We start from the raw sequence: 21,077 nt of genomic DNA, 5'->3' as shown, positions 1-21,077 counted from the left end.
TGTATTCAGTAGAGTACACTGACTCTCCAATAGCGTACATATTTTCTGAGGTGGGTAGGACTTTTGAAAATGCATAACATTGGTCTAACTCTGCTCCCAATGAAACTAAAGGGAGCTTTTCCCTTGATTTGAATGAGAGCAGAGTTAGACCGTTACTAAGTGCTTTTGAAAATCGCATCCATAACGTGTAAGAATCAAGGTTAGTATACACAAATAAGCTGCTAAGGGCCAAAATCCTGATGTCCTCACTGAAGCAAAACTACCATTGACTTCAGAGGATTTCCACTTCTGAGTAGCTGCCAGGCACGCAGGGAGATTAGGCTTCACTGTGTTAAATAATGTACAGTCTCCTGTTCATGTCAGGTCTTTCAGTAGGTGAGGCACAATCTCTTCCTGCACTCCCCTGGGACAGAGCAGCTCCACCTCTCCTTACCGGAGCCAACTGCTAAATACAAAAATATGAATCCTTATTCAGCTTCAGGATTTGGCCCAAAGGAATTACTCCCTTGGTCATTCAGTGAACATTAGGGCTGAGTTATTTGATCATCCACAACTAAATCAAGACTTCTCTTTCCAGTAACTCAGTCTTCTATGGGACACTTTATCAGATTTATATCATCAGGGAAATTACACAGGGCTGTCTTTCCACTATATCCCTCATAAAAAGAGAGATAATAATGTCTGCTGTGTTTGAAGGAATTCCAGGAAAGGCCTTTTAGAATAAAACCTTTGTTTACAGAGTTCCAGATGATGAAGAATGTCAGAGAAAGGCAAGTTCAGTGGTTCTCAACCAGTTGTCAACCTGGCTATGAAGAGGACAGATCAAAATACAAGGGGAGTTCAAAATGAAATATTTAAACAAATGCTTTCTCATGTGACTTGGTGCAAATAAGACTTTTCTTCATCATCGTTATCCCCATTTTATGATATTTCCATGTATGTATATAGATAATTAAAGCTAAGACAAATATTTATTTGTTCTTAATCCACGTACAATTGGGCACAATTGATAGCCTGCAGTCACACAACTTCTAGCTGCAACATTATCAGCTCTCACAAAGTAAGAAGCATAGGGCGAAATCAGTACTTTGATGGGAAACTTACAATGAAACCTGAATGCTGCAGAAGAAATGATTTAGAATAAGTAGTACATACGGAGGTCCTGAGGAGATGGTTGAGGTGGTAAAAGTCCTACTACCAGGGGCGGCTCTAGCAATTTCACCGCCCCAAGCACGGCGGCACGCCGCGGGGGGGCGCTCTGCCGGTTGCCGGTCCTGTGGCTCCGGTGGTCCTCCCGCAGACGTGTCTGCAGAGGGTCCGGTGGTCCCGTGGCTCTGGTGGACCTCCCGCAGGCACGCCTGCGGATGCTCCACCGAAGCCACGGGACCAGCGGACCCTCCGCAGGCACGCCTGTGGGAGGTCCGCCGGAGCCGCCTGCCGCCCTCCCGGCAACCGGCAGAGCGCCCCCCGCGGCATGCCGCCCCAAGCACGCGCTTGGCATGCTGGGGACTGGAGCCGGCCCTGCCTACTACAGGTAGGAATTTATCAGGACTCGGACAGAAAAGGACCAGGCAAAAAAACCACCCCAATAATTCAATAGAATATGTGTTTTTTACGTAGGGCCTATTTTCATTCCATATTGTGCGTGTAATATTACTGCATATTAGAATGATTCCATTGTTTTTCTTATACTGTTTTGTACCTGTAAAGCCAGAAGGGTGGAAAATAGGAATTTACAAAATTTATGGGCCACCCTCAATCAAGAGAGCAAGGCCCTAAGATGTTTGAAGGGGAAGTCAGCTCTCCCACTAGTTATAATGCCTGAGAGGGAGACAAGGCCACCCTGCAAATTTTAGAGCTTGCATGAGATATACAGCCCACAAAGGAGCAGCATTTCACATGTCTGCTTGCTTTGGCTGTGTTTAAGGTCAACCTTGACCGCATATCATGGACACAGTTTCTGGTCAAGAAGCTCTCCATGGAATCACGGTGAAGACCATTATACTCTATAGGAATTGGCTGGTGAGCAATATGAGGCACTTTCTCCTTGCTGAGGGCGAGCACTGGACTCAAGTCTGGTGGCAATATCACTAGCCTCCAGTCCACCTATATATTTACAGGTTTTCTTGGTTATATTGTTAGTATATACAGTGCAATATCCCATGTCTGAGAAGTCAGATGGCTTGGGACTGGTAATGGGAAACTTTCACAATCAGGTCACCATTTCAATCCCAGTCTAGACTGGTAGTGAAAGAAAGTCATCACCTAATAACGGTTACTGAGTGGCCCCTATGAAATGACTTAGTGGATCATAGAGCCCAGTTCCTAGTGGACAAGTGTCCCATCTCACAAAGCTACCACCTTGAATGGCACTATTTGTTGGCAGAATGGTCAACAGTTGAATGGCTCCGGAGCCTGAACTACCCTCTGGGTCCCCTCTGAGTTAGGGATGAGGTCGATTAGCAAGGTACTGTTGCTATCCAGGCTATATACAAGACTCCAGTTCCCAGGGCTTTCAAGTCTGGTAATTTTCACAAGCATTAAATTTGGTAATTAAATAATAAATAAGAAGAATAAATAAGAAAACTTCACAGATCTGACTGCAAAATGTAATTATACTCCATATGCATCCAACAAGTCTACCACCTTCAATTACTTTTTTGGATACTGCAGTATACTCCTGACAATCTAGAATTCAAATAAAAACAGTTATTCAGGAAGGCTGCTCAGACTATAATGTACTGAAAACATCTGAGAAAACAGGCACTCTATTAGTCAGTTAAACTGTAAATCCTCTGACTCATCTGAGGAGTAACCACACCACTGGGCACAGCGCCCTTTAATTTTTATAAAATGCAAAGAACTTGTAATGCTGCACTATGGAAAAGCATCTGGCATTTGACCATCAAAGGCATTAGTGTTTAAATGACTAACAGCCAGCACCGAGTCTTCTGACAAGTAAGTAATAAAAAAAGACATCATGTCAGGCTCTGTAATACTCAGTGGGCTTCTGGGATCTCACAAAGTCTCAGCTCTGAGCAGCACCTTTCCCCTTTTAGGGATCTGTCTCAACTTAAGCAGTTTGCTTTCAGCTTCTTTTCATTTAGGACCTGATTCTACTCCTGAAGGTCAACACATTAAAGACTGTGAATGCTCAGACACTATGGTAATGGTTACCATCTATTAAGTGCCATAGGCAGGCTGATGATAAGATTAGGCCACAAGAAGGCATGTGGCAAATCCCGGTCCCTCCTTTGCATTCCCACAGGACCTCCACCTGCAGCAGAATCAGTGCAGTTCCACTGTGTTGGGGCAGTCAGGATTCAAGAAGCCTACACAGAGACCACGCCCCTAATTAGGAGTCCACCTCCCTAGGGGCTCTGTGTGTGTGTGCTCAGTCAGGTTGTGGCGGTGGGGCAGAGGTAGGCTGGGCAAAGGTATATTCACTCATATGTGAATCCACCAGCCTTTGCCCCGTTGAACAAGGGCTAAAGAGCTACAAGCTTCTTCACTCCCATGTGGGATTCCTCTGTGACAAATCCAGCTACTCAGGACCAACGCAGAATAGTAGAGAGGATTTGGCCAGTAGCCACTAATCTCTCTATGTTGTAGTGATTTCTACACATTTCTTTTTTTATAAGTCAAAGCCTTTTCTGTGAAACTGCGTTGTAACTAGAGATGGTTTCAGAGTGAGAGGGGACAGAGGTAACATTCTAAAAAAATGGACCAACAAGGGCCTAAGAGACATGCATTATTATTGAAAATGCAAAAAAGTATTGGACAATGCCCAACAATTAGTGGTGAATCAGTGCTCTGGACGTGTGCATTTTTACTATAACTAATCTCCCATTTTAAATGAGTTGCTATAGTTCTCTGAGAACTAAGGTTGGACAGTGATTCAGCACATTTTGGTAGCACTAGGCTGTCTGCTGCTACCAGCCATACTGGAAATCAATGTGATGAGCAGCAACTTTGCAGGCAGACAGGGGCAGGCTCTTCTTTCAAACATCTGAGAACGGATGAAAAAAATCAGGAGTTTTACTGGAGACCCTGCAACCCAAATGACACCAGTCTGATCTAGAACATAGTAGTGCAGTAGCTTAACTGTTTCCAAGTGGAGAAAATACAATTTCCCAGCTTTTGTCTGGGGAGCTGTCAGGATTTGGGTAGCCAGTGCAGACATCCCTTCCCTAGACCCTTTGATTCCTGTATATCATCTTCATTTTCATTCTGAAAAAGGGATGGGGGTGGGGAGACACAGAGCTAGGAACAGTCACACAAATTCAGATTGCCGGTCCTTTGTTCTAATCACACGACCACACTGGAAGGATCTGTGTTAGAATTTTCACCATCATAGTTTCAAGCTGTTTTCCATTCCCATTGGTTAGCCCAAACCAATCCCTACCACCTTACCACTAGCAGTATTTACTATTTGTACTGGGATTGCACTTAGGGACCCCTATTCTGGATCAGGGCCCCACTATGCTAGGCAGTTTACTAACAGAACAAAAAATACCATCCTGGCCCCACAGAGATTACAATCTAAGCACAAGACAAGAGACCATAGGTAGAAACAGACAGGCAGTGGGCCAATACTGGTCAGCATGACCAGCAAAAATGATGCTTTGGAGTCAATAGCTCACACTCGAAGCAGGAAAACAACTAGTATGTTCTTTTCATGGGATGGATAACTCCCACTGTAGGCACAAACATTGTCTAATAATTTGGGTTTATCAAACAGCTCTAAATTAACTAGAGATGAGCACTAGTAATTTCAACACAACTCCAGGGCAACAAAGAGAATAAAGCAAAAAGTATCATTACCACTTAAATTTAAAACCAGACTCCACTGGTCCCTACTTTACAAACATCTCTGTGCTGGGTTCATATAAAGTCCAACTATTGACTATATTAATTGGCACACAGCTGCTCTAATCACTATCAGTAATAAGGAAAGAATGGCATGTGAACTGTGCATCTGATGATGGATTGCAATGAACACTAACTGAAAGGGAAGGAAAGAAATGCTTAGGCATTCCTTCCCCACAAAAGGACTCTGTAGGCATCTTTTTATGTAAAATGAATGGCATAGATAGGTGTTTAAAACAGCAAAACCATACACATGATTCTGGAGGCAAATCTATTCCTTGCTAAAAGTAGCCCATTTAAAAATGGCCCTATACTGCATTTGCCTGATTAGCTCTGTATGCATAAAAGGATGGATGAAGCTCTCTCTGGAGAACCGATGACATGAAAAAAAATCAATAAAATAGAACATGTTAAGATTATTGCCATGAACTCTCAATCTTTGCTATATTTTTACAATGGTGTTTGCCTATGTCTGACCCCAATACATCACTTAAAAAGCACCATTGTCAGGGGATGAAACCACCTCCTTTCACCAATCATAAGTCAATATGTAAGTTATTCCTCCACTCATCACTCATTTTCAGGAATATAATGTCAAACAAAGAACTTGATCCACAACCTTGCAAGTATATGCAAGGAAGATTTTTATTTTAGTTTTATTTATGTGTTTAGTACTTGCCCTATGGAAACACTTGTCTGTCCTCAGACACACACCTAAAATTATCTGAGTCTGTACTTCCATAAACTGTCGCTTAGTTTCAAAGAAGCTGGCATGCTAACTTCAAGCACTAATTGACCCCTTCCATGCATGGCCGGCTTCAGGCACCAGCGAAGGAAGCAGGTGCCTGGGGCGTCCAATAGAAAGGAGCAGCACGTCCGGGTCTTCGGCGGCACTTCAGCGGCAGCTCAAGCGCTCCGTTTTAGTCGTCGTCGGAAATTCGGCGGCAGGTCCTTCCCCGTCTCTTCCTGTTCGGCGGCAGCTCAATTGGCTTTTTCTGTTTTTTTTTTTTTGTTTATTTTTCCCCCCCTTCGCCTCTTGGGGCGGCAAAAAAGCTGGAGCCGGCCCTACTTCCATGTTTCTGTCACGGGTTTGAAGCCAGGCTCTGCTGGGTATAGCTAGAGATCAGATGATGATGTGCTGAGTTTCTTGTTCTCAGTGGAGGGCAGCAGAAATTGCCTCGAGTCTAGGCACAAATCATCTTATACCAGTTTGTCTCACCACTAAATTGCTTTGGAATCAACTTCATTTTTTTCCAGTGGGAGTTATACTGGTGCAAGGTCCACATGGATGCTTCACCTTTCTGATAATACTACCCCACGAGTCATGTAGTCCTCCCACTACTACCCCACACTGCATCAGTTCACACCTGAAGTGGTCTTCTCTCAGGTTTCCTGTGTGCACCCTACTGCTATGAAATTCTGAAGTCATCTGGACCAAGTGTCCCCGCTCTCTTTAAATTTTGCTGGCACACACCCACAAGCACCTATTTGTGACCAGAGCTCATTATAAGTACAAATTATGAAAGCTAACATGTTCCTGAAAATCACCCAGAATGCACAGACACTTGTCACAGTACTTGGCACCCTGGGATATCCCACCCAGAATATAATGCACCTATACCAAAACAGTGCTGTGCAGACACAGTGCTTCAGATAAGGTATCTTAAACAAGTGCATGCACTGCAGTGTGGACTCACACAATCAGTTTAGTTATTGATGTTATTCAATTACTGTAAAATTTTAAAGCTGACTGGTTTCACCCCTCAAGGGGACTAGTTCACTGTTAACTCCTTTTGCAAACTACATATGTAAAACACAGCCATTTCTGAAGTGAATTCAGTAGCTGTATAACAGTTTTCAGCAACAATATTCTGCAGTACTGAACACTAAGGGAAGAGAAATGCCATAACCAGTGGAAACTGCAGAAGATTTTTAGATAAGCAAAACGTAATAATCCACACTGAAATCTAGCCAGGATAGCATTAGTTCCCTGTTCTTATATGAAAACTGCCATAATCTTTAATGATCATGAACCATCATCAGCTCCATTTTATTTAACAGGTGGCACCTCTAGCAACAGGGACCTTTACTACTAAGTTGGGGTACTTGTTCCACAACCATTCAAGGGAAAAGGGGTATTTGTTAAAATCACCTACATCACTAGCTGTAGCAGCTGGATATTCCTTGGTGGTCTCCATCCATATACAAAGCAGTTCTGAGTCTGTGCAGCTTGCTAAATCTGACAAGATCAAAGCCCAGAGTGGCATGGCTTCGGGCATCATTTGAAGTTGGGCTATTAAAAATTGAAACCTTCTTCTCTGTTTATTCACAGTGGCACATTTCAACTTTAAAATGGATACACTGTTCTGAGTGTGCTGTGTTATTCCATGAACTCCTCACTGACTTAGGTCGAGAACCATGTGCTTTTTGTTTTATAAAGTAGTGGATTTGTATGGTGATAGCTGACTCTACATAATGATCATCCTAACGTTCAGCTGAGATATCCTGGAAAGATATACAATAGTGGAAATCACAGGCTTTACTGAATTTTTATTCACACATACTAAAGTAGAATGGATGAATACATGATGAGGACTGAATCGGAGATTTTTTGTTGTTGTATGTGTTCTACTAGAAGGTATATTCATTATCCCAGGAGTAAAAGTAAGAGGATAAGAACTGCAATCAAGCTTCACTCATTATCCTTGCTCTGCATGATGGTCTGACAGCAGAGTGAACCTTAGGCTGTGGCTACACTGCCACTTTCAGCGCTAAAACTTTAGTTGTTCAGGGGTGTGAAAAAACACCTCGAGCGACAAAAGTTTTAGCGCTGAAAAGCACCAGTATAGATAGAGCTGTATCGCCGGGAGCTGTGCAGGGTGGGGGGGTGTTATCATTGGGAGAGCTCTCCCCCAGCGATAAAGCATGATTACACAGTGGAGAGATCTTGTACAAAAGTTTCTCTTTTCTATCAGCCCACTAGTACTGTGCAATGAAAAAATAATTTGCTAGTGTATTTATAGTCTCTCACACTTAACTACTTCAAGGAGTAAGGTAGATCACCTAAGTAGCTGAGTATGCATGCATACACATAAAAACAATTAAATATTATAGGTACGAGAGAGAGAGAGAGAGAATGTGTGTCTTGTTTAAAGTATCAGCCTTGTTAATAACAGATTGCTCTGACTACAGGTTTTTGTCCCTTAGTTCAGTCTCCAAAATGTCACCTAGCACACTCCAATGACTATGAGAGATTGGTCCTGGTATTTCGGAGCTAATAGGATATCTGTATCCAAATAATGCCAATCAGCCATTTTAAAGTTAAGAGAGGTAACTCAGATGGGCAAGAAAACTGTGGGGAGCAGAGGAGAAAAGGGAACAGAGGGCCTCCCTCAATTTATTTTTTACTAGGCCTGTCACACAGGTCACATAATTCAAGCACCAACTGACTGGAATGTGCTTGTGAAACTTGGAAATCTCACTAACTAATAACCTTGTGAACACCTAACCCACATATCTATCTATTTCATACCCAATCTGGCACCTAAGTTCCTCAATATACAGGTGTCAAATATTTTCTGACTACTCTTAAGAAACAGTTGAATTCCTGAAGAAGGTTAATATTCAGGCCAATCAGGACATTTCTTTTTACTTGGCTCACACACCTCTTATTACTATATGTAGAGGTAGCCGCTTTGACCAGCATATTAATTTAAGAATGGTTAAATGAGATGCAGAAAGATTCAGTGAAATTGCAGCAGATTTAGATCTCTAATCCACACACAGTGGAGTAGGAATGCTTTGAAAAGCATGTTAAGAAATATATGTACATTTCTCACTCCAACTTCCACTTAAAGTGGATGACAAGTTTAGCAAATGAGTAAAAGTAAACCCTTCAAAAGAGTTGAGGATTCCAGATGCAAGGACATTTGCTCATTTTACCAGTGGCATTATTCTCCACTTGGTGGGAGTTTATTCCCTGCTGGGACCTTACAATAAGAGTTACATTTGTGATGCTCATGATGTTGGAGCATTTTTCTTAATAATGATAAGAAAGAAGATTTTCTGAAACTACTTCAGCAAAGAGGAAAAGTAAAGTAGATTCATTCATTTCACTATGGAATCAGTCTCACTGGTGTAGGCAAAAACTGACTGACAACTGATATACATCCGGGCATCCGATGAAGTGGGTATTCACCCACGAAAGCTCATGCTGCAAAACGTCTGTTAGTCTATAAGGTGCCACAGGATTCTTTGCTGCTTTTACCTGATATACAGTAGCTTGAATATCTTTAACATTCAGGAATCATTCCCTAATTTAAAAAAGGAATCTCCAAACATTCTGTACTATAAAGAGAGATTTTTAGCATGTAAAGAAAGAAAAGTCTGAGGTCCGGTGTCCTCTTATTGTCTCCGTTTTTCAGTCTGTACACTGCAAACAACATTCCATTTTCTGAAAGTCCAGTGGCAATTCAGGGGTACATTATACATTCAGTGGTAAAAGCATAGCATCCTCCCTTATGCCTTTTGCTTCCGAGCCACTGTACCACACAGAGATACAGCAATGTGCTGACCTGCTACCATTTCAAAGGTGAATCTACATTGGTAGCAGAAGGTTTTAAACAGATGGTGTTTGTATATGGACAACTGGTATACAAGTTAGCTGCAGCACCCTGACAGATATGGTCAATCGTCTGCTTTACAATCCTGCAGAGAGATTACAGTATGGGAAGCCCCAGCCTTAAGAAGAGGTTAACAGATTTTTCTTTTCAAGGAATTTGTTAGGATTGACATGCTTGACTATATTATTTAAAGTTCAATTACTGTATACCTTGATCACTGAGCCATGAAGGATACATTTTAAATGTGACCTGCCAAAACCTTCTCCGAAACAAATAATCAACTACATCATCACTGGCTGCCCGAGAAATTAGAAACTTGATTTGTTTAACAAGGTCAAGAAACAAAGACTGATTTTGTTAATTCAATTAAATTAAAAACTCTAATGTTACATAAGAATACATTATTTTACCTTGTTATTTATATTAATATTTTATTATCCTATATTAGCTTCTGTAACCAGCAGATTTTTGTTTCAGCGAAAACAATTGTAAGCTAATAATTTATGCTGTATAATCAATATGTTCTATGCAATATTGCATTTTCCAATATAGTTAATGCATGTCTACAACATGACTGTACTATTGAGTAGGAAAAGCACATAAGGCAAAGAATAGAATTTTGCCTTCAAGTTATCACAGAAACCCAGCAATATATTGTTTTCAGCATTAAAGTATTTAGCTGTATTACAGAAACTCTAGAAAACAGACATCAGCAACAGTTAGTCTCTAGATAGTTGGGCCTAGATTTTTCAAGATATTTAGGCACCTAAAATGCAGACACGTGCCTACTGGGATTTTCAAAAAGTGACCAACTCCAACTGATTTCACTGAAATATTTTTTGAAAATCCTACTTGATGCCTATCTGCATCTTTAGGCATCTAAATATCTTTAAAAATCTGCCCAAGTGGAGGTCAAGAACTGTGGCTTAAGCACCAACCTTTAGCAACAATCATGGCTAATTTTGAAGTGCATGATGTACAAACCAGATGTGTTTAATATTTGGCATTTCAGTTTACTCACTATTACTGGAAATACAATCAATAGAGCACGGTCATCCCTAATTGTTACAGAAGGGGTGCATCCTGTCCAATAGGAATTTACAGTAACTGCTCTATAAACAGAACTTTCCACTGTATCACATTAGGCAGCATATCCTGTATCACAGAGGATTCTGGCTCCCTATTGCCTTTCACTGCATAGTCAGGCGACATTTCACAGGACAGAAAGTAGCCAGGAGGTGAGGGAAGGAGGAGACCTTCCTCCAACAGCTCTGCGCCCTTTGCTCCCTTTCCTTCCAAGGCACAGAGAGAGGCCTGTGAGAAGGAGACAATAATCGATTTTCGATAGGAAGGGAGCAGGCAGGGCTCACACATTTTTCACAGGAGAAAAGGGGGAAAAAGGGGGCAGAAAGAGCCCAACAGATGAGGCCTGCTTTTCCTCCTGCTTCTGTTATAGTCCTCCTCCTCCCCTCCTGTCCCGTGAAAATAGTATGGACCCAGCTGCACTGTCCCTCTCTCGTAAATGGCTTCCTCTTTTCTTGTGCATCACATTCAAGTGTCTCATTCTCACAGTGATGAACATGGAGCTGCTCTGTAATAATTTGTTAATACTGTGTGTTGGCCTGGTGTTTTCTGAATGAACATTTTGGTTTAAATGCTTCTAGATGAGGGTCTGTCTGATGGGGTAGGCAGAAAAGAGGAGGAGATGGATCAAGCTGCTCACCTATCATATTCCACTTAAGAGCTATTAAGAGCCAATGCCACAAATATATATTCTGACAATTCTGGCTCAGTCTCCTGCCAGCCTGTCAAACTGGTTTTACCAGGAAAGGCATAAAATCCACCAATGCAGCAATAAGTATTCTCTCAGAAACAAAGAAAACTTGTAGCATTTAGAAGCACACTCTCTTGGAGCTGTAAGGGGAGAACCAGAATGAAAGACACTCAGACACATGAACCCATGGAGTGACTGAAGAAGATAGCCTACTTAGGTCGCCATTATGGGACGTTGGGCACACGTGTCGTGCTTCTTGTCTTAAAATTCTTTTTTCTTGAATGCTTTGTTCCAATTGCTAACAAACATACTTGGGCTTGAAGGAGGTTGTTGGTCATTGTATCAGTGGTCACAGGTTCCCAAAGGGAAGAAAAACGGATGCTGAGACCACATAGGGCCTTCAGGATGATAGTGGTTGGTATAAAAAGGGTAGTGCTACCAGGTCGTCATTTAAGAATCTTGAGATTCCACCCTGAGACAGTTAATGAGAAGAGGCCAAAGACGTGATGTAGGTGCACTCAGAGAAATCAGAAATGGGACAGAGTTGCTGCTAGCCCTGTAGCTGTAACATTCATCATCAGGTTTCTGCATAACTCCTTCACTGTCTCTGCTATCATGTCTCTCCTCAGCCTCTCATCTTCCTCCAGTCCACATTCATTTCAAAACACCCTTCTGAAGAACCTTGCTGTTAGAGCTGGTCAGAAAACAACAACTTCCATTCTGCAGGAATTCCAGCATTTTGAAATTTGTTTGTCCTGAATTGGAAAAGTTGAAATTTTTAAATTTATCATAGAATGGAAATTTCAAATATCTGATTTATAAACATCGAAATGTTTCATTTCACTAATATTGAAACATTATATTATTGATATTTCAATACAATATAAAACTTGGGAAAAATAAATGGAATGATATAATCAAAATATAAGTTTTCAGCATTACTGAAACATAATGTTCTGACGCTGAATCTGTTTTGAGCCCGACCAATGCAACAGTAACAGAAGTGGCAAAGGACACTGAAAAATATCTATTTGAAAACCAAATTTTACATCTAAAAACAGTTTTGACCAGCCCTTTCATTAGTATTACTTTAGCACCTAAAGGCCCCAATGGAGACTGGAGCCCCATTGTGCTAGATGTTGTACATAGAGTAAGAGACATTCCCTGCCTCAAAGATCTTACAGTTTAAACAGACAGATAAAGGATAGGAAAAAGGAAGTATCCTCTCCATTTCACCAATGGGGAATTGAAGCATAGACAGATTAAGAGATTCACTCAAGGTCTCTGGCAGAGCCATTTGTAGAGTTCAGCGTCTGCAAACATTCTTGTGAACAAAAGCCACTCATACCAATGTTTGCAGAAAACAAATTAACCCCCACTCCCACCTCCCCTCAAATACCATCAACGGGAATTTGTAGTTTTATTTGGCCAGTAACTTTTAGACATATTCACAGACTCTTCTTCAGGGTCCATCTACACTGCAATCAGAGGTATGACTGCAGCTTGGGCAGGCATACCTGTGCTAGCTGTAATCTAGCTAGTGTGGGTGAAAACAGCAACAAAGATGCAATGGAACAGGTTTCAGCATTGGCTGTACAAGTCTGCCCAGAACCCTGGTACCTAGTTGTGTTGCTTGTCCACACCAGGCTCTGCAACGACACATCTTCCTGCTATTTTTAGCTGTGCAAGCTAAAGTTAGTGCAGGTACGCCTACCTGAGCTTCAATCACACTTGCAACTGCAGTGTCAAGACTCTCTAACTTTATTGTTAGTGAGACCATACTTAGAGAGACTCCCCTATTTCAGTGGTTGGCACCAACCCACATTGCGTGCTGAGAAAAAGCTTTCCTATACAAAGCACATTTTTCAAACAGTCATGAACACCCAGACTGATTTAAAGTGAGCCCCCTGGCTTTCAGACACTCTGATCTTTACTAGATGAATATAGAAATATACTATGAATGATGAACTGAAGCTGACAGTCAGTTAGGCTCCTCCTGTACGCAGCTGCATAAGCTTTCAGATTCAATATTAGTTCTAGTGCACAAATTTATCTACAGGGCTCATCACTCTGTTTGAAAATAAAGCTGTAGCATTGTGCTCTTTGCTTTGAGGTTTGCTTTGTATTGTTTGTTACAGTGGGACTCTCAACCTTAGTAAAAAGAATGAGGAGTACTTGTGGCACCTTAGAGACTAACATTTATTTGGGCAGACGCTTTCATGGGCTAAAACCTACTTCATCACATTCATGCATGCATCCTCATTCTTTTTGCTGATATAGACTAACACGGCTACCACTCTGAAACCTTAGTAAAGTATTCCTGAAATCTGTTAAAGATATTACAGCACCGACTGGACAAGTGGGCTAGTGGCAGTAAAACACACCGCCATTCCAGGGATTCGAGATCTCATTTCCTTGGTTCTGTGGGAACAACACTATGGAGGCAGCTTATTCCACCCCTGGTGGGAACGCTTCATTTTGTTCAAGTCCCACCACCCTACCCCCATCCTTATGCCCCACTGCCAGCTGACACAGTCTGCAATGAGTTGTGCCCTACCCTCCTCTGGCCGAAAGCGATAGGTGAAGATTGTGAGGTAGGAGGACAGTGGGCTGTACTGTGTGACTTGCACCCCATAATGCTTTATGGGAATATGCTTATGAATGTACATATGACATAACTGGAATATGTTTTATGCTATATATGCCATGTAACAATCTATGTAAAGGTTATGATCTACTGAATATATTCATCCTATTTGTAGGCATGTGTCATTGTTGTATTCGAAGTTATGAATATTGGCTGTATACTTGTTTGATTTTAAGTAATCTTAGTAAGGCATTTGGTCAGCTTCTTTCTAAAGGAATGTGCAAGTTAAGTGCCCAATCAAGAAACACTCAATGGATAATGAATCTTGGAAGACTCCAATCCACATAAGAAGTCCGCCTGAGGACGTTCAAGGTAGCATGTGAACAATGGCTGCTACCTGTAAGTTCTGAGTCATGCATGGACATGTGACTTGCCCATGTGACTCCAAAACTCCATCTTGTAGCTGGGATTCTATACAGGGGGAGGGAGGCATCCACCCACAAGAGAAAGTCTATTTAAACCCCTGGGAGACCCCTCTATTTTGGTCTTCAGCTGGCTCAAGAGATAGCCTTTCCATCCCCAAAGGATACCTGAAGGAAACTGGAACAAAGAACTCACAGGGGGTGTGAGTGATTGCTGGACCCAGACTAGGAGGAGACTAGTCTGTAAAAGGAAACTTACTGGACCCTCGCTGAGGGTAAGGTTTTATCTGTATTCAGTCTTCTTACTGTATTAGGCATAGGCTTGCATGTTTTATTTTATTTTATTTTGCTTAGTAATTCACTTTGTTCTGTCTGTTATCACTTGGAACCACTTAAATCCTACTTTTTATATTTAATAAAATCACTTTTTACTTATTAACTCAGAGTATGTATTAATACTTGGGGGAGCAAACAGCTGTGCATCTCTCTCTATCAGTGTTATAAAGGGCGAACAATTTATGAGTTTACCCTGTGTAAGCTTTATACAGGGTAAAACGGATTTATTTGGGGTTTGGACTCCATTGGGAGTTGGGCATCTGAGTGTTAAAGACAGGAACACTTCTTAAGCGGCTTTCAGTTAAGCTTGCAGTTTGTGGGACGTGGTTCAGACCTGGGTCTGTGTTTGTGGCCGGCAAACGTCTTTGGCACAACCAGGCAGGGTTCTGCAGTTCCAAGCTGGCAGGGAAGGCAGGGGCAGAGGTAGTCTTGGCACATCAGTTGGCAGCCCCAAGTGGGTTTCTGTGATCCAACCCGTCACAGTTCAACTGATCACATATATGCTGTTAATGGCAGCTATGGTATGTATCAAGACAAAGAGAACATCCATTCATTCTGGTTTCCTTACTTGCTGTAGAAACACTCAGTTATTCTGAAGAATATTCAGACAAAAGAAATCCATAAACATCTAAGAGGTTTAATACAAACAATGTAATGACTCCTTGAATAAGCTACCCTGCTGAGATGCCAATGACATAAATCCAGCTGCTAGGAAACAAGTTATACTTGCCATTCACTTAAACAGAAGAAACAGGAGGCAGAAACACACACTTCAAATACAGCCTCACAGTGGGACTCAGAAGTAACCATATGATAATTGTTAATTATCCCTTTCACAGAGAACATTTATTTTTAAATATAAAATGCATGATTTTTCTAACATTAAGTGACACAAAGCAGCAATCTCTAGCTCAAGGTCCTTTGTCCATAGGTCGCCTCCTGGAATCTAGCCCTAACAACATCATCATCAATAATATTTAATGTAGCCTATGTTGGCTTGTTGTACTGTTCTAGGTAAAGAAAACAGATTCCATTTTCCTGTACTGCAGTAGAGATTATATATAAAGTGTACTCTTTCTATTATTTCTTCATCTCTATATATGTTAGCGATTTGATACTTAATTGTTTTCAACCTGAAGGCTGAATCTTTATTAACCTTTCCTCATTGGTTATCTTATATTTCCCTTCCACTAACATATTCTGTGAAAGAAGCTTATAATAATACCATTATGACAATTTTATTTGGAATTTGCAAGATTGTGCGAAAATAAGTCATCATCAAATTATACCTATTACCTTTAAGAGCTTCATCACATTCTATCAATACCTACACGGACGTAGTTGTTCTATAAATGTAACTGGACCAATCAATGCCAACTTCTCTTATTAAACTATTTAAATTCTATTCTGTTTAAGAAATTTCTGCATACAGCAGACTCTGAAATGTGTTTATCAATACATAAAAGCTTAAAGTAGACATCGCCATAAATTATACAAAGCCATTTATTTATATAATTTTATACTGTGTAGATGATGCAAGTAACTATAATAATTCTAGTGGATATTTGTATTTTTAGATCTCTTCTTAGTACAGCTGGGTTGATGCATTTTAATTCTTCATCCTAGTGGTTGGCAAACTGCAATTAGTTTTAGAGACTGACAATTCATCTTTGTTAAAGGCAAATTTGGCTTATGTGGATTTGTTTTCCATGTCACTTAACAGCATAAATACTGTATGAATCTGCAAACCTACATCTTGCTGGTTGACCATCTTTATTTGCTGATCTAATGCTTTCATACATGCAAGCTGCAGGCTGACCTACTGTGAAAAATCAGCATGGGTCTATTTAGCATACTTTGAAAGAGAAACCCACTCACACAGCAAAACTGCTGGCTTGAAATATACAGACGGGCAGCTGGACAAATGCTAAACCAACATTTCAGATGTGATAAGGATATGTTAACATTTGCAGATGTAAAGCCAAACAAAGACATCATTTGTTAAGGTGCTAGCAGAAATTAAAACGGGAGGGGGGAGGCAGATGGGGAAGAGATGAACAACCCAGATCTAAAGAACTGAACAGCAACAAACATTACAATGTTACAAAAACACAAGGGTAGAAGACAGATTCTGTGGATAGGAGCCTAAGAAACACAAAGAAAATAAAGTTACCTGAAAAAAAATATTAGTTTTGTGTTTCAAAGTCACTGCTCTGAGCGCTTTGCTCTAGCACCATATCTCACAAGCGGCATAAGGAGTTAGTGCTTCTCAGCACTCATCTTACCTCTCAAAGCATAACACAAAACACTCACTCTGGGCACACAGCACGTGCAGGAGAGTTGCAATACAGCAAGGCCAATATGCAGTATATAAAGCTTTGCAAAGACAAGACATCAAATACACCCACATTCCTCTTTCTGCTCTACCACCTGAGCTACCCACTTGATCATTCTCCCTTACAAAGAGTCAAATTCCTCTGCTACTTCTTTATATTGCTCCAAATGCTCCGCTCTCAAGGATGCCTCCACATTTTAAAACAACGGAGTGTAACTATCTTGAATCTCTAACACATTTACAAAAATGTTGGTGCTATAAACCTGGAGCAAAATCTTAGCTCCATTGAAGACATTGCTACAGACAGGTGGTGATGAGGTGCCTCAAAACCCAGGGTACCCTTATGGAGTGTCACTGCATTGCACCCTGGTTAATTTATCTTTTTGTTAACCACAAAGTCTTGGCCAGCTCTACGGTTCACTAATTAAACAGCAACTTCTCATGCAAACAATACCATGTCAGGCTATGATTCTGTCAGATCTTAAAAGAAGCAGTGCCCAGTTGAAATGTTACTTGGCTGGGAGAGCTCTGTGGGATGCCTATGTGCTGCAGGAAGTGATGGTGGTGGCTTAGTGACTGAGTTGGCACTAATCCACTGTCTTCACATATAGCTGACCTTTGAAGAGGATGCAAAAGTGATATCCTGACCATTAGGCACTTCTCATTTGCCATTTTCTGTGAAAGCATGAGAAAACTCCAAGTCAGGCAATGTACTTATGCCAAAATACTGGGGGCAGTTTGAATTTGTTCTTCACATCCTCTCACATCATGTAGCATTGCTTTATGCCTTGAAGACAGCTGCTAGATTCTACCACAGAGGTGGCTGCATTTCAGCACTTTTACCTACCTCACAGTGGATGTTGTGAAGACTTTCTTTTGGTGCTGTAGAAGCACAGCGTATTATTATTTGCATCACGATTAAACTGACTCATGGCATTACAGTCTCAACCTGCCTGCAGTTTTACAGAGTGACTGGCAAGGCAAGATAGGGCATATGGGGAAACACTTTACTTTATGTGCTTGGGATGACATCAGTTCTTACACAGAAAATGCACATGTAACTCATACTAGAAGTAAGTGTGTCTTTATTCTCCTCTAGTGGCTGGCCCACGTAAGATGCGAATAATTCTGCTACACCTGCCAACTAGGTGCTTTGGAAAATCCCATCTTTCATTCCTTCATTCAAGTGGTAGAAGCTCATGCTTTTAGTTCTCCAGGTTCCATGTTCAAACCTGGATGACAGCTAAAATGGGGTCAGACAGACACAGACATGTAAGTTTTCAAATATTAGCTCTAAAATGTCATTATCTATAACTTTTCAAGCTGGATATAAGGCATATTATATTCCGTAGGGGATGGAGTCATTTAAGAGTTATAGCAGAATGTGTCAAACAACAAATACTCAGATCTGCTACAGATTTCCTATATTTCCTTGGACAAGTCACTAACATTTCTTTGCCTCGGTTTCCCCATCTGTAAACTGAAAAGAATAATAATTTATTATTTGTATTATCATAGCATCTGGGAGCCCCAATCACAGACCAGGACCCAATTTTACTAGGTGTGGCACAAACACAGAACGAAAATATAGTCCCTGCTCCAAAGAGCTTCCAATCTAAGCATGCTTACCTCCCTCACAGGGGAGTAGTGAGGATTCATATTCCAGGAGTACTTCCCCCACACTACCCCCAATCTGTTCTGTAAAGTGGAAGAAGTAACTATAACAAAAGACAAGATGCTATGGAAAAGATATGAGAAGATGATCCTCAACTGGGGCACACGTCACACTGGTCATGATAAAACATGAGTAGTTCAGGCCTCCAAAGGTCTCTGTGAAAATGGTACAACTTCTAAATGCACCTCCCTCATTAGCAATCCCTGCTCCACGTAAGTTATGGACTAATCTCAACACATTTAGCAAATCAGACATCTGGGGCAAAAACCTGATCCCAATGAAGTCAATAAAAGGTTTTCCAGTGACTTCAATGGGGCCAAGATTTCACCTCTGAACCTCGGCAAAACTTTACTGGGTTGCGTATGTGATGTGTATCAGAGGCTATGTTTTGTCTAAGACAGGATTTACCTACCACTGACATTCTGCCAACTAATATTTATGAAGTAGTTGTATCTCTGGAAGTGTTGAAGGAAATGTTAGATAAACTGCGGGAGTAAGGGAGTGTAGGGTCCTTCCTGATAGATTCAGGGGACTGGATTCAACAATCCAAGAGGTGCATTCCACATGATTAACACAAGCACAGCCACTTTAATTAAGGAGCTAGAACTCTGTATCTTAGAAGACCATAAAACACCAAAGGTCATATCCTGGCTATCATGATTATTCAAGAGGTGGGCTAGAAAGTACTAGGTATCTTTCCTCCTCTTTGGTGCATTTGTTTATTGGGAACCAAGCTCCCTGTGCCTGCTCCTTGAGTGCAAGACCTGTGGGAGAAATAAAAAAGTGCTACACATCTTTGAAGTACAGCCAGGGCCTTTCCCTCCTGTGCATCAGTGGGCATTCTAGGGAAGTGCATACTGAATCTCCAGACAGGACCTGTAAGAGTCTCTTAAGCAGAGTCCCTAGAATTGTCTGCCTGGAGCAGTCCACAAGCCAAATGCAGCTGCCAATCAGGTCCGGCACCTCTCTGGCAACACTTTGCTTACTTTAAAAGCCGCAGCAGAGTCCTAAGCAATACTAAAATGATACCACTGGTTTAGTATAGTTATGATAGCTAGCAACCCATGCTATACCCTTACCAGACCTCAGTGTTTAAGGCATCTGTGTAACCCAAAACCACTGTAGGCCGTTTAGCACTACTTATGAACTAGGATTAGTCAATTATTCTCAGCTATGTGGAAGATATAAAGGTGAATTTTCAAAGCGGTGCATGGTGATTTAGCCATGTGAATGTAGATAACAGCTATACAAGCTGGGCAACTCAAATTCTCTCCGTGATTTGTGTGGGCAAAACTGAAGATATTCTAGAATTCACAATTGAGTCCCCAGATTGAGTCACTGCTCTTCAGCTCTCTTACTCAAAAAAATTATACGGCAACATGGAACAAAGAGACATACTATTATATAGATTTTTCAATTTTAAAGAAAAGTACAAAATTAAAACAGACTTCTAAAATTCCTCAGTCCCTGTTTACTTGTGATCAGGAAGGCCATTTGTTAAGCATTAACATTGCTGCGTAAATCAATATTCTCTGGAGTTTATAATGTGTATTTTCTTTAAATACCACAGTTCCACTGACACAGTATGCTGGGTAAACAAACAAAAATACCATGCAAGAGGAAAGCATGTGGTCCACTTCAGAACATTTTCTTTCTAAACACTTTTTGTTTACATTAAAAGAAGTCAATCATATAAACTAAACATAGCTAAGAACCACCATAAATATACAAGGGACTGGGTAGAAATAAAGCATGTAACATGTCCACCCAACAGCTCTGAAGTAAGAAATATTTTGATTTTAGACTCATAAGATTGCCATGTTCATAAAAGTTACCATGTAGGACTTATAGTTCAATAGCTACAGGGGCATGGAGAATTTGAATTAAGCCTATGCAAACTTCCCTCAGAATCAGAGGGAAGCAGACTCAGCAGGACTGAACAGGGGAGAGGCTGTGAAGTACAAAGAAGTATTGGAGATGGAGAATACTCTAATTTTCCAGTAGCAAGAAATCTTTTGAAGCTCTTCACAGGTTTTGGGCACAAAACAGCTCATAGTGAAACCTCAAAAAAGAGAAATAAAAGTTAAAAGTAATCTGGAGAATTTGGAACAGCATTCAACTCCCAGTGAAGCAGTTGTATAGGCTTAATGTTCCTCTTAATTTGTTGAGTTAAGTGATTAGAATCTAAGTACAGTGAAATATCACATCAAACCTCATGCTATGAGAATTGTTAAAGGAATCTATGACTTAAAACACAGGGTGAAGGTGACTATATACATATAAAGCAGATGCCATTTGTTAATCAGTAAGGCTATGAACATTTTGGTAGACATTTTGGTACCTAAGACTTATAGCATGCCAACTAGAACGGCTGTGCTTTACAAAGTACAGTAAAGACATCAGCTGGTATGCTAGTGCATGCATAAGGTGTTTAGTCATAAGGCATAATAGCAAAAA

At 40.9% G+C, this 21,077-nt stretch overlaps 1 long non-coding RNA gene across 1 annotated transcript in view; it reads right to left on the bottom strand.

Annotated features, from left to right (window-relative positions):
• Positions 1 to 17,947: 17,947 nt before the first annotated feature.
• LOC120403636 overlaps positions 17,948 to 21,077 on the bottom strand; it is a 99,140-nt gene continuing 96,010 nt past the window's right edge. The window contains exon 4 of the long non-coding RNA XR_005597630.1: positions 17,948 to 18,188. This is a non-coding gene — a long non-coding RNA (uncharacterized LOC120403636). The remainder of the gene's footprint in view (positions 18,189 to 21,077) is intronic.

The sequence above is a fragment of the Mauremys reevesii genome, linkage group 4 (genome assembly GCF_016161935.1).
Source record: "Mauremys reevesii isolate NIE-2019 linkage group 4, ASM1616193v1, whole genome shotgun sequence".
NCBI lineage: Eukaryota > Metazoa > Chordata > Testudines > Geoemydidae > Mauremys > Mauremys reevesii.
This window is presented reverse-complemented; position numbering and strand designations above follow the sequence as displayed.